Genomic DNA, 7587 nt, shown 5'->3' with positions numbered 1-7587 from the left:
CTCCTCTAGTCTATTCTTCATGAATTCTCAAGATTATTAGCAATGGCTCTGAGATTACTTCTGCAAGTTCTTTTTGATACCCTTGGATGTAGTTCATCTGGCCCTGGAGATCTGAATTCATGTAGATTAACCATGTATTCCTGTACTGCCGCTTTACTTATTCTGTGCTGCATTTCCCCAACTGCATCATCTGTTCCATTTTTTTTCAGGTTGAGCACTCTTTTCCTTTTATGAGAAGACTGAGGCAAAGAAGGTGTTGAGTAGTTCTGCCTTGGATATTGTTCATCTGGCTCTGGATACTTGGTAGAGAAAGGATAGGAGGTGATGTCCTGGGAAAAGGAATATTTTGATTTGAAGATGGATGGAATGTAAGTGTGCAAAAATGTTTGAATTCCTAACTGCTTTCAATATACAGTGAAACCAAAAATGCTTCAATCCTGACAACATCATCACACTATGGTTAACTCAATTTTCTGAATAAAGCTTTCAGACTTTTCTGAGGCTTGCTTTTCTTAACCAATACATTGCACTGCATCATCATCATCACCGTCATTTGTTTATATTCCTCCTTTCCCCAATAATGGGATTTACAACATATTAAAAACAATAATATTAAACTATACAAAAATGTTAATAAAAATATACATATAAAACTTACTTACAATGAAACAATTTCTAATATTAAAATAATTAAAATTCACAGAAAGGCACTGGTGGTATTCTAGACCAGTTTCTTAGTTATGTAACTACCTTAGTTACATAACTGAGTAACATTTCCCATGCCCACTCCTACCCCCACCTCTGATGTACTAAGATCAGCCACTATGAGTGATTGGAACCTATTCTTCTGCCAATCAGGAAGTAGAAGATGTTCACATCCCCTTCCCACAAGTGATCTTTGGGATCCCTGGGGCAATTCCTCCTCTCATCAGAGATCACTTATAGGATTAGGGTGGGGATATCAATCTACTGTGTCCCAATAAACGTAAGAAAAGTCCCTCATTGCTTTCATCAGCTGCTGCCAAGTAAATTAGTGTTGCGGGACTTTCACAATACCTACATATACCCTACAATATTGACTACATAGGGATCATGAACATGAATTTGTTATGAATCATAAGGCTGGTTCATGTAGATTTGTTACTGTGATCATGAATTCCAGCATTTATTGTGGGGTGCTTCAAAATATTTCATACTTCTGACAACCCTCAAGTGAACTTATCATGGCAAAATCCATTTAGAGGGAGGTTGCTATTTCCTTTGTCTGAGGCTGAGATAGTGTGACTTTACTAGAGGCTTCCATGACTGAATTGGGATTTGAGCCCTGGTCTCCTAGAATCCTATTTCAAAACAAATTATTACACAACACTGGCTCTTTGACTATAGACAAAACAGCACAATACACCATTAAAAGCCCATGCCTGTCATTTTCTAAAAGCCTGATGTGATGAGAATATTTTGACTTGCGAAGGGAAGGAAAGCAAGGAAATCCTTGCCTATGGGGAGAGAGTTCCAAAGTCTTGTTGCAGCCACTGAGAAAGACTTCTCTCTTTTTCTTACCAAAAGAGCCTGAGAAAGTAGTGGGACAGAAGAAAGGATCTATCCAGAAAATCTTAGAACTCTAATGGGCTCACAAAGGGAGATACTGTTCTTCAAATAGCCTGGAATCACATTGTATAGGATTCCACTTTCTTTTAGTTCACCTTTTTTGCTTGATGAAAAGGTCCATGTGCTCTGAATGCTTGCATAAGCATTTGTGGGCCTACCGGGAACTAATGAAGATATTACCACAATATGGCCAATGGAATGTTTCCATAGAAGTAAGATTTTTCTGTCCATAAAACATTGTTTGTCAATCGAAGGATGTTGTACAGGAGACTGAGGGTATCCCTGTTTATTGTTTCAGTCCTTCACACTTCCTGGAAGTACTAAAAATCCATTAGTTACTGTAATTTTGTAGTAGCCATTTATATTTATAATTTTAAAATTATGATTATTTTATAATTTATATTTTATAATTTCCCTTGGAGACTGACTTAAAGATTATTGTCAGATTTCTTTTCAGATGTTGGCTGTAGCCTTACTTTACAAAACCAGTTCAATCAGCCATTTTCATGTGTCATGTATATATGGAAGTCATGGTAGAATTCTCATATAAATACAGCCACTTGAGGCGAAGCGCAAAAATCAGTGTGTATAGTGCCATTGTACTGTCTATTCTCCTGTATGGGTCTGAAACATGGGTCACCTATCGTCAACACCTATGACTCCTTGAATGCTTTCATCAGTGCTGTTTATGCACAATTCTAAATATACACTGGACTGACTATGTGACAAATGTTACTGTCCTTGAGCAAGCAGGGATCACCAGCATTGAGGCCATGCTATTGAGGATGCAGCTGCGCTGGGCAGGACACATTTCTAGGATGAAGCACCATCGCCTCCCAAAAATAGTATTCTACGGTGAACTCACCATGGGTCAGTGTAAGAGGGGCGCTCCAAAGAAGAGATAGAAGAACTCCCCAAAACAACATCTCAGGCTCGGCCAAATCAATAACCAACAATGGTCCACCCTGGCCTCGCATCTGGAGGCATGGAGACGCACTGTTCATGGTGCTGCAGCCTTTTTTGAAAGCTCACGCTGAACGAGTCTCGAAGAGAAACGACAACGCAGAAAGAACCACAACCCGGAAACATCACCCAAGGAGACTTTGTGCTGTGCTTTCTGCAACCGGACTTGTTTATCTCGGATTGGTCTTTTTAGTCATCAACATGCTTGTAGAAAGCATGGGATGAGTCCTTCCTGAATCTTCCTTTGCGAAGAAAAGCCAGACAACCATCTTGGCAACAAAATAAAAACAACAGCAACAACCACCCAAAACAACCACAGCAACCCCACCTTTTTGTAGCAATATATTAACAAAGATTTAAATTAAGAAGAGAAGCCTCTGTGTACTATATCTTACCCCACCTCCAAGATCTAAATCCAATTGTTGTTGTATGCTTTCAAGTCCTTTCCAATTTATGGTGACCCTAAGGCAGATCTATCATGTGGTTTTCTGGGGCTGAAAATGAGTGACTTGTTCAACGTCACCCAATGGATTTTAATGGATGAGCAAGGAATCAAACTCTGATCTCCAGGGACATTGTCCAATACTCAAACCACTACGCTATGTTGTCTCTCCTAAATCCAATACTTCCACTCAATTAGAATCTACTGAATCAATGAGACCTTGGTAAGTCAATGCTTATATAAGTTCCATTGATTTTATTAGTTTACTATTGTTGTGACTAATATTAGCTTCAGGCCCAAGTCCATTCTGTGCCAGTTCCAAGCAGGTATGCTGAATGGAAAAAAAAAAATTTCTAAAATGGATGCATTAATGGACAGATGTCAGATTGACTAAAGATTACATACATTTCAAAATTTTTCACAGCCATGACTTAACTATTAAAGCATCTTTGTGTGTATTTCAAAAATGCATGCACTTGTTCAATTTCTATATATCTGTTTTTCTTTCACAGAAGGAAATATAAGCCCAGAAGTGTATGGTTTTCCAACAAGAAGTTTCATCTATTTCTGTATTTGGTTGGGAAAATGCTAATCAGGTACATCAGTTATTTAAGAGCCTCATCGAAATACATTTCTCACATAATTTCAATAATATGGCTTTTCTTGAAGACAGTCTATGTCTTTTTGTGGACAAATAATTTCACTTCAGATTTTAGATTCTACAATTATGAAACATAGAAATAACTATAAAGAATGTTTATTTAGGTATGTGCAGGTAACAGCTGAGGTATACAATTCTGTAATTAGGAGAAATTATGTAAAACACATTACATTGAAATGATTTGAAATTGGGAAAGGTACTAATAGGCCTACCATCTCCCTCAGTATTAAAGGATGTCTTCCTACCTGATTCCTTGCTACCTAATATAACCCAAGTTTCCTTTTTTTCAAAAGACTACTTACTCTTCTTAAAGTCTCATTATTATTCTCTCAACTTTATCTTCTAATAAGCAAAGTTAGAAAGAGAAATGTAAGAGTGCAGCTAGATCATTGCTCCAACAGTCTGATTTTTTTTACACCATCAGAGGTAGATTCCAATTACCATTCCATGTTTTTCGTATGAGCTCCCTCTTTAAATAAGACTTAGTTCTCCGGAGGCATAAGCCTTTCTACCCCTTGCCTATTAGGCTTCTACTGTAATGTATTCTGGCATATTATATTAATCAGTTTGGTGGAAAGATAAGTTACAAAGAAACCTTCCTTTATTTTAGGAGTAAAAATAGGAAATTCATTCCAAGAGTTGTCATTCTAGCATGACTTCATTTTTTGGTAGTAAATTTGCATACAATACCATTCACATATAATTTATACTCAGATTAATGTTGCCTACATAATACTTTTTACATGCACAACATAATTGCATGGCATGCCTGCATTAAAACCTAGTCTATATTACTGCAATATACAGTTGTTAGATTAATAACAAAATTCTATTCCAAAGGTGAGAGCATTCCATGGCTTCAATTTCTATCAGTCCTAGTTAGTGTAGCCAATGATGAGGAATGCTGGGAACTGTAGTCCAAACACTTCTGTGGGGTTCTAAAATATGATTCTTTCACTTGATCTATATATTCCATTTAATTCATTCTAAATCTCTTTCATTCTGTTTTAGACAGCTTTTTTAAATTTTTGAGTAAGTCCCAAAGTCTGCTAATTTCTTCAGACATAGAAGTCTCTAAGAGGAAATGAAAGAATGTTGAAGATATTTATGGACATCCAACAACTCTAAATACAATGGCACAACTTGATATATGTGATATAGAGCACAGGACAGCAGTGAAGTATTGGCCCTGGACAGATGTGCGGCAAAACACCACCCCTCTTTGCTGCACAGCATTGCCGCAACAACCAAACAGGGCGATAACACCGTGCAGTAAAAAAGGAGCTGCCTAAGGCGGCTCCTTTTTTGCATCGTCATAAGGGCTGTGATGCAGCTCTATGATGGCTCTTCTGCCCACAAATCTGTGGGTGCTTGGGCTCCCACATGTCATGGATGTGCGCCCCATGGACATGTGCCCCTATATTTCTTTTATAGCACTTTTAAAAATTCTTTGCAACTATAGATCTTAGCAAGGAATTCAACAGTTTATTAACTCTTCATGTGTATACCATTCTTAGATTCAGGACTGCTTTTGTATAATGTTATTGTACTTCTGTTGTAGCTGTAGCATGCTGTGTGTCCGAATAAAGCAGCACAGCATGGCTTATTGCAGCTCTGTTGGTGAATATATTTTTCAGACCAGAAACATGATGCATTTTGAATTGAATTGCTTTATCCTTAATATCACCTTTGACCTTTTCTGATTTTCTCTTTACTTCTCAGAATATAAAATGATTTTATACTCAACAGGTTGACCCAGATATACAAATGGATGAAATTTGGCTGGTGGTGCTGTTCAGTGAAAATTTGCTAGCATGAAAAAAAGCTAGGAGAAGCGTTCAGATAATGCGGATGTAAGGCAAGCATGTCTTTTGAAAAAAATGTAAAAGACTTTGTGAAAGAAACCCACTGCTACATTTCACTTCTTATTTTTTGCACAAGTTAAAATACTTGCTATACAGATAGAGTTCAGCTCTCTGTATCTCGAGCTAAGATGTCATATGTATGCTTCTATATGTTACAATGCCTGTTAACAATGTATAAGAGATGCCTCTTGTGAGAGGTATTGTTTCCTCCACTGAAGAAAGTCTGTAAGATGAATGATCCCTTCTATGTAAAGACTTTCGGGAAAGTCTGATAAGAATCTGTCTAGACAAATATGTCTGTGTTATTGTATTCTTCTCCCCAAAGGAAGTGCACAAGATAGGTACACAACTGAAGAGTTTATCTTGATCAATGCAAAACATAATTTTAAAAATCTACTGAACTTTACTCTTGTTTGCATCTTCTTGTGAACTAGAGGGAACCTCAGAAGAAGGAACTTGCAAATCCCTCAAATAAAGAAACAGAGGTGTGGAACTTTCACTTTTTCACTTTTCTGCACTTCAAAACGTACTTATAATGGCTGGGGGATTCTGGGCGTTGTCATCCAAAAAAGCAATGAATCTGACTTCTAGAAGGTATAGATAGCGTTGTCTCAGACTACCTCAGTTTGTTTGTAAAATCGGTTCTTGATCTTTCTTGAAACTAAACAAAAGCCTAACCTCACTGAAATTTAAGGAATGTTTAAATTTTCACACAAATTCAAAGCATCATTATATGTTAATCAATATATTATGGCTTTTTCATGATCCTGTCTAATTATATTTTCTCCATAAAGAAGATGGTTTGTTTACAATAACTAATGACTCACCCACACTGCAGTAGTAAAGCCATTTCTCACCACTTTAACTGCCATAAATCAGTGCTAGGAAACTCTGAGCTTTGTAGTTTTATGAGATATTTAGTCTTCCCTGTCAGCAAAGCTCTGCGGCCCGACCAAAATACAAATCCCAGAATCCATAGCATTGAACCATGGGAAGTTAAAGTTGAGTCAAGATGCTTTATTTTTATAAGATGGCCGCCTGACTGAGCGGGCAGGCTGTGTTGCCGCTGGAGCGGCGACGCAAGGCTCTTGGCGAGCCCCAGAATGCTTTTCTGGGGCACACTTGCTTGTGATTGGTGGCTGGGGAGGGAAAGGGAGGGACTTCCGCCTCCAGAGGGCCACTCTAGGAGGTTGCCCCAGTCCTCCAGGGCAGCTGATTGGCTAGGCTGCTCTGGAGGTGGGGCAACTCTCTTCCCAGCACCCACCTGGGCATGGTCTTTATAAGGCCTCGTGGTCTGGTGCGTGGCGCCATTTGCTGCTCGGCTCTTCCACTTGCCCTCCCAAGGGTGTTTGGTGTTTGTCACAATTTTGGGGTGGCAGCAGAGGTTCTGGATCTGGTGGGCATGGTCTATAAGGTTGCGTAGCACTGTATCGGGAGTCCCTATGGGACACGGGAGCGATGAGGGCATGCATTGTGGCCATTGCGGGGGCCATAATGTGACACCGCTTCCCAGTGACTAGGGGTAAATCAGTAGGTTGCATGGATACGAGAGGGCGTTCCATTAGCCCCTAGCTCATCCTGATGTCTTGCTGATATATGACTTGCCAGTATCTTACAAAAGCAGGTTGTACAATGATCCAGACGTCATGCTTTTGGCCAACCCTACCTCTGGTTGCTGTGATTCAAATTCAGACTGGCTGCACTGAATGTGCAAAAAGGGCCCTAGAAGAGGGAGAAATCTTCCATAGCTCATGGAAGAGCTTTTGCATTCATTTTCCATTTCCAGTTGCCTTATACAAGAATTTGGTCATGCAGCTGGTAATGACTTCCAATGGGGTAAGTATGCTCTGGAGACCAGAGTGCTACACTGTTCCATTTTATGTTGCTTCGGGGCACTAGGGGGCTGCAGCACATGATCACAGTGTCCATTTTGGAAGACCAGAATGGATTATGCCTAGTCCCAAAGATTTCTGTGGAACTTCCCAAAGGGCTACATATAATAATAATAATAATAATAATAATAATAATAATAATAATTTGTTTTATTT

At 38.9% G+C, this 7587-nt stretch overlaps 1 long non-coding RNA gene across 1 annotated transcript; it reads left to right on the top strand.

Annotated features, from left to right (window-relative positions):
* Positions 1–245: 245 nt before the first annotated feature.
* Positions 246–5652, top strand: LOC149319687 (uncharacterized). Its single transcript, XR_016279891.1, has 3 exons — positions 246–368; positions 3526–3609; positions 5424–5652. It is a non-coding gene; the product is annotated as an uncharacterized LOC149319687 (long non-coding RNA).
* The last annotated feature ends 1935 nt before the right edge of the window (positions 5653–7587 follow it).

The sequence above is a fragment of the Sceloporus occidentalis genome, unplaced genomic scaffold (assembly GCF_023333645.1).
Source record: "Sceloporus occidentalis isolate IW3139 unplaced genomic scaffold, rSceOcc1.0.p SCAF_2, whole genome shotgun sequence".
NCBI classification, from domain to species: domain Eukaryota; kingdom Metazoa; phylum Chordata; class Lepidosauria; order Squamata; family Phrynosomatidae; genus Sceloporus; species Sceloporus occidentalis.
The sequence above is the reverse complement of the archived record's forward strand: the minus strand, read 5'-3'. Positions and strand labels throughout refer to the sequence as shown.